The following is a 9,645-nucleotide window of genomic DNA, read 5'->3' as shown; positions in this document are numbered from 1 at the left end:
ATAATATTTGTGGTTTCATATGGCAATGTGCAAACGTATAATTTGTCAGTAACATTGAAGACTGTTATTCATTTGCAAAGCTCAATAACACTTTGTAAGTATGCTTTTACCTTTATGTAAAGAATGGCACTGCATCTGAATGTGTATAAGAACTTGAAGGATTAGAATCTAAGACATACAAAAAACACAAACACCAGATATAAACTATAGGACAAGGCTATCTCTATGTGTGATTTGGATTTTGACAATTGAAGCAATAAATAATACAGGAGATAACAAAAACTTTTGGACAAAGCATAACCATACACAACAATTTCCAGCATTTTCTTATTGTCATCCTGTCTTGGGCATAGTTATTTTCATGACTTCTCATCAGGTCAGAATAATGAAAACAATTTTGAATTATCTCCCTTTGTATATACTTAAATAAAAGAAACAAATTATCTAACAAATTAATTTTATTCAGATACTGACAAAATAGTTGTTTTGATGATAAATTAAATAAAATGTCAAATGTTTTTTATACAATTTTACTATCAAACAAATAAACAAAACATTTTTTGTTTAAATAAGTCCAGTTCTACATCGAAGAACCTCATCAAATTCAAACTAATCAATAAAATAATGGTAAGTGACAAATCAACATGCTTACTTGTATAGATGGTTTAAGAATCATAACAATAGGGTTATAACAAATAGCAAACACCTTAAAATTTGAAGAAAATAATAAGTTTATAGGTTTAAAAATATATTTGGTGTATTAACTGTCTCCTGATTAGTTAAAAGTATCAGTTTTATTTTCAATGTTTATATTTTATGGTGATACACCCACTCTGACGTTGTGTATTAACACTTCAACATGTGTGTACATTGTTATTGTTAATATTAGTAATATAAAAAGTTCTTTGAGCCTTATTTTTGATAGAAATTTATTTATAATGAATGGCAGTAACTTATTTTGATTTTATTGAACCATAAAATTAGTTTTCAACAATTCACATTTTACATAATCCTCTTCGCAGATGATTTAATGTGAAAATACAAAAAGTTATCTCCCTTTGACCAAGCGATTATAAATAATATGGTAAAATCATCCAAAAAATTGACAGCAAATACTAGACACTGGAATGAGCCACTCAAATTATTATTCAGCATTTTAATGTGAAAATACAATAAGTTATCTCCCTTTGACCAAGCGATTATAAATTATATGGTAAAATCATCCAAAAAATTGACAGCAAATACTAGACACTGGAATGAGCCACACTCAAATTATATTTCAGCATTTTAATGTGAAAATACAATAAGTTATCTCCCTTTGACCAAGGGATTATAAATAATATGGTAAAATCATCAAAAAAATTGACAGGAAATACTAGACACTCGAATGAGCCACACTCAAATTATTATTCAGCATTTTATTAACTAGTAAAGTCAACAGAAAGTTTAAGTAAAAAGAAATATGTAGCTTAACCAAACACAATAACATAATCTGATGTCATGGATATGCTGCACTTGTAAATAATTTTAATACAGGTAGCAAAATGCAAATGTTGAAATTAAAGAGCAATATTTCATGTTTTTCTTTAAAAAATAATTGAATTCAATAAACCAAACCCCTCCATTGGACTTATTTTCAGAGGTTCCCCTTAAAGTGAAGATTGTCAACTATAATTCAAAAGTAAACATGAAGGTATTTTTGTTCTTGCAAATTCCAAAAGTGTACCATTGAATTGGCCCTTTTTTAAATTCAAAGTAATTTTCATTGACATATATCTCAATATTTTGTCATATACCCATAAGGAAAAAAAACATGCAAGTTCTGTACATTTCTTGTGACAAGGCCTCTCTGATTTACTTGGACCTCAGCTTTGTGCCTTGTGCTTTCAGCTGCCTCTAGTATTTACAGTCTAGTAAATGACTTTGGTCTATCCATGTAGGATTCAGTCAAATCCGAGGTCTTGTGATCAGGCGAGTTTATTTACAGAATCACTGTTCCAACTTGACATTAAATCAATTTTCATGTCCTGTCTTAAATTGTCCTCTTCGGACACTAGCAGTTTCTTGGCTTAAAGGACCTTAGCTCTATTTTGTAGATTCTGCAATAAAGTAATTAAAAAATGTTTAATTTTATCAAATTGACTAACTGATATCTATATGACAAAAGAAATAATTTTCTGCATGCAATTATTTTATCTTAATGCAGTTGTAATCAAATCATAAACATTTGCATTTAAAAAATATTCTAATGAGTGACCCAAAAATATCTTGTAGCATAACTCTATTAAAAGAATAGCTAGAAGTCATGATAAATTTTGTATTTTCTATGGACCATGAAATTGGGGTCAAAACCATTAATCTATCATTAGAAAGATTATAACATAAGGCACATGTGTATCTATTTTTGAGTTGATTGGTCATTTACTTCATCAACAACAATCCTGACCAGAACAGATATAAAGATGAACAAAAAAAAGCAGGAATCATAAAACATAAAACCTTTCTACTATTGTTGGCTGACATTACATTTTATTACAACTATTTAACCACATTGTGATTTATTCATCAACATTAAAACATTTATTGATTTGTATCTGACAGTTTATATTTAAAAACTCCTACTTTCATTGTTTGCTCTTATTGTGTAGAATATATACAACTTTTATCATTTGATGTGTGATCCCCTCAGGGGTTCAGGCTTATATTTTGGTGAGTGTTTGATGTGTCTTTGGGCCACTATGGAGGTCTAAAATTATGTAACACTCCCTTTTCCCCTAGGGAGATTGTTATTTGAATAACTCTTTGTTGTCTTTATTAATTTCAATATAAATCACAATATTAGGTACAGCAATTGTGTTTTCTTTTGACATATGAGAAGTATTTGTAAATAGTACAATCAGCTGTATACAATATAACCAACAACAAAAAATCTGAAATTGGATTACTGCCCTTTTAACTTAACCTTAATATGTATTTATAATTTGATCTATAAAGTAATATTTAATCAATAGATCACTTAATAGCTTACTTCAAAATAGAACCAGCTGCTGTTTTACATGCCCAGACTAGATTGCATATGCCTATAAGCATCATGAACAGCTACTTACTGCAAAATAAAACATAAAAAATTCCCTAACTTAATGTGCATTGCCAGGAGATAATTAGTTGAATTTAAAAAATTTCAAGCAAGTCTAGTATATATCATAAACATTGCATATTATATTTGTTAAACTTAGTCTAAGCAAAGGAAATTTACAGGGTGTAGAGGATTCCCAATATATATATATATTATAGATATAGGCAGATGTGGTGTGAGTGTCAATAAGACAACTCTCCATCCAAATAACAATTTATAAAATTAAACAACTATAGGTCCATGTACGGCCTTCAACATGGAGCCTTGGCTCACACCTAACAAAAGGCTATAATGGGCCCCAAAAAATAATTACAATGTTTGGCTTTTTGAAACATTATGATTACATGTATATGTATATATTCCGACAGACATTTCAACATACATGTACATATAAGGTACATTTATAGATTTTAACAATACTGAACAAGTATATAAGCTGATAACACTAAAAAGGCATTCAAAAGTAATGTGTAACTCTATCTTTTATCAAAGACAATTGCAGTGTGCACGTCTCTATTTGAATGACATGACATGACAATGTACATTTATATCTTTTGAAAGATTTTTAAAAATCATAAATTCAGAAAATGTAGACAATATATACAGTGTATATACAATATAATACCTTTACATGTAAAGGTTCATGGATGGCTGTTGTATTCCCTTATCTTTGAGCACCTGTTTCTGCTTGCAAATCGATTCTCTGTAACAATTGATGGAATTCTTCAATTTTTTCACCTTAATCGTTCGATCATCAAGATTTCTGTTGGGGAATCCATCATCTTCTGTATTAGCTAAGTAAAATTAAAACTCTTTGAGAGAATGTAAATATTCATCATGATGTTCATACAATTATGATAGTTAGTTTAAATTCTGTTATGACCTTAAGCTTATGCATTTAAAACTTGAGTCATTGAACTGTAGTAATATGTATATAAACAGCATGTACATGTACAGGTTTGCCATGTTTGGAAAAATTTACTCAATAGTCATAATATAAATGAAGGAAGTATGGTGACCAACATGTATGTATCATTTGTATGGCTAGTAATTGCATGGACATCAGTTGGTCATTGGTGGATAGCTTTTATTTTGGAAACATACCACATTGTTTACTTTAATCTTATTAATCTTCATATACAATATGAACATGATGAACAATGCACATATCTTAAGTTTTCTCGTTTGAATTGTTTTACATATGTCTTATCGGTCGTCCCACTGTCTATATCACTCTGTTCAGCTCTTAATATTATTTCGTATCATGTCTTTGTGACGTCAAATACATTGACCCCGCCTTATTAACTTTGACCCGGACATATCAGCGACGTCATAATGTTTGAACCGACGTTAATAACTTTGACCCGAACTTATCAAGTCATCTTGTGTGTGCTGGTGAAACAAAGAAGACACTTCTGAAACACGCAAATATAGCCTGATAAATTGATTATCAGATTATCTGCATATTGATATTGGAAAATATCAGCTGCTTGACATCATATGAATGCTTTTTGATCTCGTTCGCTATGCTCACTCGTCAAAAAGCTTCATATGATGTCTTGCAGCTGATATTTTACGATATCAACATGCAGATAACCTGATAATCGGTACTTATCGAGGCCTGTTATAGCTGACTATGCGGTATGGGCTTTTGCTCATTGTTGACGGCTGTATGGTGACTTTAGCTGTTAATGTCTGAGTCATTTTTAGCTGTGGAACTGTAGCTCATAGGTCCTTATATATGTTATTTTTTGACTATTTGCGGACCTTCTATGCTCATACATTTGGCCATTTTGGTCTCTTGTGGACATTTGTCCCTTTGGCCCAATGAGACAACTATCCACAGGGGCTTGTTACCATTGCCGGGTTTACTATCCATACGAACCCCTAAAAAAACACAAGCCATTGCCGGGTTTACTATCCATACGAACCCCTAAAAAAACACCTTGTGTTTTTTTAGGGGTTCGTATGGATAGTAAACCCGGCAATGGTAACAAGCCCCTGTGCCTGACCCGGATTCCTCCTTTTTAAAGGTTTTGGGAATAACATATATGGGGCATGCATATCAGAATAATCATAAAAAGTAAATTGATTGTGTAAGGTTATGTAATGTATAATTATCTGTAAGTAATACGGTCACCAAATCGAAAATCATGCTGTTCTTCTTCTTTTCGAATTTGAAAATCCCGCAACATGACGAGTTAAAGATTGCTATATAGAAAACACTCGAGGCAACCGAAAGGTGCACGGTCGCACTAAATACCAGTAATATATTATTAAGCCAAATAAAATAATGTATCCTAGTTGATAGATTGAGATAATACACGCTGTTATAATTGTTTAAAGGATGTGAATTACAGAATAAATGACAGACACATGATCTTCAGAAATTAACTAGTACAGATAATAAAGTATTTTCCTGGTCTACTTTTTGGTCTTAACTTACACTGTTATTATATTATATAACAACATTACAAAAAACCGCGGGACATGACCAGATAATAAATATAATTTTTCATACATAAATCAAGTTGATCGAATTACCTGGACTCATAATATTCACACATTTGTATAACACTTAATATATATTTCTCAAATTATTGCTTTAATAGTGCGCATAGGTACTTGGGGACAAGACATAAAAAAATTTAACCGACCCTTTTTTCCAAAATCTGTTATTTTTTTTAGTTTTCTATTATTATTTTTTTGCGTCTGTCTGTGTCATTAGAACATCAATACACTACAGTTTAATTTAAACATACTTTATTTGCAAAAGTAGCACATTAGATAATGGCGGGGGGAAAACATAGTAGTAATGCATGTAATACATACTTCAAACAAAAATTAGAAATAAAAAGAAAAAAAATACAATATAATAAGGAATAATAATAAAACAACTGGACTGGAGTGAAAGGTTGTAAAGTAGAAATTTGGAATGTTAATTGATTGTTTTAAATCTTTGTGTCATTCTGATATAAGGTTGTACGGACTCAAAAATGTCTTTGTCTTTGAAAGGAAAGGTCACCGTCACCAGCAAACAGAATTAAGCTCAATGGATATAGTATAACTTTCTAATTTTGAAAACAGTATTTCTCTTGCTTCGTTGTGCAAAGCGCACTCCAAAAAAAAGTGTATACTATCCTCAACAGGGTAGCCACAGCTGCATGCGGGACTTGGTTTAATATTAACACGATGCAAATCTGAATTTAAAGAACTGCACAGTGGCGGATCCAGAAATTTTCATAAGTGGGGGCCCACTGACTGACCTAAGAGGGGGCCCGCTCCAGTTACGTTTCAGTGATTCCCTATATAAGCAACCAATTTTTTCCCAAAACTGAGGGGGGCCCGGGCCCCCTGCCCCCCCCCCCCCCTAAATCCGCCTCTGGTACGTTATGTCTAGTCTATAACCGGGTTCTACATAATTATTACTGTTTCGCAAATTGTAGTTAGATACTTAACCAACAAGCGGGGGCATTAAACCACAGCGACAATCAAGGGCAGTCCCATTATGTAGGGAATAGAACATATTAAGCTTTCTGGATTTTCTTCTGTCCACAAGCAAATGCCAGCCAGTTCAAAATATATAGCTTCCCGACTAGTAAACACGGGCAACCCAGTTACTAACCTCCCTGCTTCTAAATGAACATGTTCTAAATTGTCGGCTGCTTGTTGAGTACAACCATCCCATAACTCACTTGCATATTCCATAACGGGTCTTATAAAAGTTAAATATATACGAGCAAGATAATTTCTATTCAATACATATTTCAATTTTTTAAGAACATTTAATCTTGTGCTTGCACACTTTAAAATATTTTCTATATGTGCATGGAATTTACCATTGGAATCAAAAGTAATCCCTAAGTGTTTATGACAGGAGACAAATTCTCCTAATTGGTTTTGAAATTCTATTTCAATATCATCTGGGGAAGTATGGCCGGCGAATATCATAGCCTTATTATAAATTGGAAACCTATTTATTGTTAAATATAGACAGAAAAGTAATAGGGCATTTTGCTAAAATTCGTATTAGTAATAGTGTTCTTAGAATTGAACAAGGGCGTCACACTAAAACCCCTGTAGAAGAAAGAATTTGTCCTTTGTGTCTCTTAGAAGTAGAAGATGAATTTCATTTCACTTTAAAATGTACAAAATTAAATATAATTAGAGACCAACTGTTTTCCAGAATTAGTGAAATAGTTCCCTCTTTTTTCAATATGACTAATGAAGCAAGATTTAAATTTTTGTATACGTGTGTTGAGACTGATATAATTAGAATTATTGTTAAATTTATAAGCGACATGTACATTTCTAGAAATGCTCTATTAAGCACTAAATAACATTGTGGTACCACCTCCTCATATAATGTTTATAAATTTGGTATGATATATATATATGTTTGTATGTTTTTGTATAACAAATTTGTATTGTCTTGGTATCAATCCTGTAATTTTGGATTTTAAACCAATAAAAATTACTTACTTACTTACTTACTTAGCCTTAGTCTTATTAGGGTTAAAATTAATAAGCCAATCTTTAGACCATACTGATATTTGTTCTAAATCGCTGTTTAAGACATACTCCATAGTGTAAGACAATAGACTACAAAATACTTGGTTTTGCTATTTACTATATATTCCAAGTTTACTATCCACAGCGGTCACGTATATATTACTAAAGAGAGTTAATTAACAGAAATCGAAAGAATAACGGATATTGAAAAAAAGGGGGAGGGTAAAAAAAATTGTCCTATCCCAAAGTACCGATGATAGTAAGAACCTTCTTACTATACAAATCCTTGATTCATGACAGTGATATATGCTTTCTAAACTGTATGCAGAAATCAGAGTTATCCAAGATATTGACTTTTAAATTAACTTAATGTAACCTCAGCTACTGACTCCATGTTGACATTATTGTGTAATGTTTGTGTTAAATGAGATATGTGTTTAAATTCTTCGCCAGTCGAATAACTGAAATTGGTGTGTCGATATCTACTGGTCCTCCACGTGCCCCGGGCAAATTCAGCAGCACTAATCGGGCATTTCTTTGCTTCTGACCGAGAAGACTGACTTCAGTCAAAAGGATTGTGTGTAGATGAATCTTTAACTGTTTAAAAACCTTCATCAGACCCCGAGTCTTGCATGAAGATGGAAACTGATAGACTAAGGGACGACATCAAAAGTTCAATGAAGGGTAAAAAACTTAATTCATATAGTTTTTTTCACCGAACCCCCTACCCCCTCTTAAATTAATTTGGGAAAAATTGATTGACCAATAAGGATATATGTAAAAATCGATGTCAATTTATACAAAACTTGCAGAAATTTGAATTAAGTTTTTTATCCTTCATTGCTTTTTTTATGTCGACCCTAAAGTACTGGTACATTGTATTAACGACTTTACTATGAGAAATATCATCATCTTCAGAATTTGAAATGATATTCTTGAAGACTTGTAGCCAGAATGGTATATACATAAGCAGACGGGTGAACGTGTAGAACATGAAGGCAAACTGTTAGAAACGTAACATGGCGGTAAAACATGTAGATAGACTTGTAGACACGGAGACAGACTGACGGACACATAGAGACCGGTGAAAACGTAGAGACTTGTGGACACATAGTCAGACTGTTGAGAATCATATGGACAGACTAGGGGTCTATAAGAGAGACTTGTGAAAGTAAAAACAGACCAGTAAATGATTGAAAAACTGGTGAACATGTAGACAGATCTGTGCAAATTGAAATGTAAAATGACAAAAAATATTTGTCAGCCTAAAAAATCTGATTCCATAACTATATTGGGTTTAATTTTCAGACTTATATGAATATGAAATCTATATTCTTTGGGATGCATTATGTTGTAGGGCAAGCTAGGGTAACAGTTATCAAAGCCCTCCTTTTTTCAAATAATTTGCCAGAAGAAGGATTGAATAGGGGAATTATTCATACCATTTGCACAACATCAACAACGCATACCCCTCCTAAACGATTTTTTTCTATTTATCTTCATTTTGTCGGAATATGAATGTTCTATGATTTTTTTGATTTTAGTATAAATTAATGGACACTTGTTTACTTGGTTGTGCTATGATGGACCATAATTTTTTTTTCAGTATTAGAAATAAAATAAAAATAATGGATTAGTGTATTATCTCCAAAATCAATTCAACATCATTTTAGCTCATCGGGTCAATTCAAATAGCCGGATATCTTTGACTTTACCAATTATTCCACACCACATTTTACACTAGTTTAACAAATACTTTTTATACTGATTTACTGAGAAGCGTTGCCAATATGCACAACATGTGGTTTATTTATCATAAAAGTTGTAGGTCACTGGGTCATTATCAAACACTACATGACTACAGAAAATTAAACAATATATATAAATTTGTCTTTGGAATACAAGTCTATATACTATACTGAGTAAAATAATTTCAGCAGCGCATATTTTAATCAAATATTTCAACAAATAAACAACACCTATTGTCAGTGTGTGTG

The 9,645-nt window shown here is 31.9% G+C and overlaps 1 long non-coding RNA gene across 2 annotated transcripts; it reads right to left on the bottom strand.

Annotated features, from left to right (window-relative positions):
- Positions 1 to 1,229: 1,229 nt before the first annotated feature.
- LOC134724497 (uncharacterized) lies at positions 1,230 to 5,591 on the bottom strand. 2 transcript variants are annotated; one of them, XR_010108438.1, is made up of 4 exons: positions 5,082 to 5,591; positions 3,762 to 4,985; positions 3,029 to 3,106; positions 1,236 to 2,099 (listed from the first exon to the last, which is right to left on the bottom strand). It is a non-coding gene; the product is annotated as an uncharacterized LOC134724497 (long non-coding RNA). The 2 variants fall into 2 exon arrangements; XR_010108437.1 differs by lacking the exon at positions 5,082 to 5,591 and having other exon boundaries at positions 1,230 to 2,099; positions 3,762 to 5,025.
- Positions 5,592 to 9,645: the final 4,054 nt, after the last annotated feature.

Source organism: Mytilus trossulus, chromosome 7, assembly GCF_036588685.1.
Source record: "Mytilus trossulus isolate FHL-02 chromosome 7, PNRI_Mtr1.1.1.hap1, whole genome shotgun sequence".
Taxonomy (NCBI): Eukaryota; Metazoa; Mollusca; class Bivalvia; order Mytilida; family Mytilidae; genus Mytilus; species Mytilus trossulus.
Note: the sequence above shows the minus strand (reverse complement) of the source record. Positions and strands in the feature narration are given on the sequence as shown.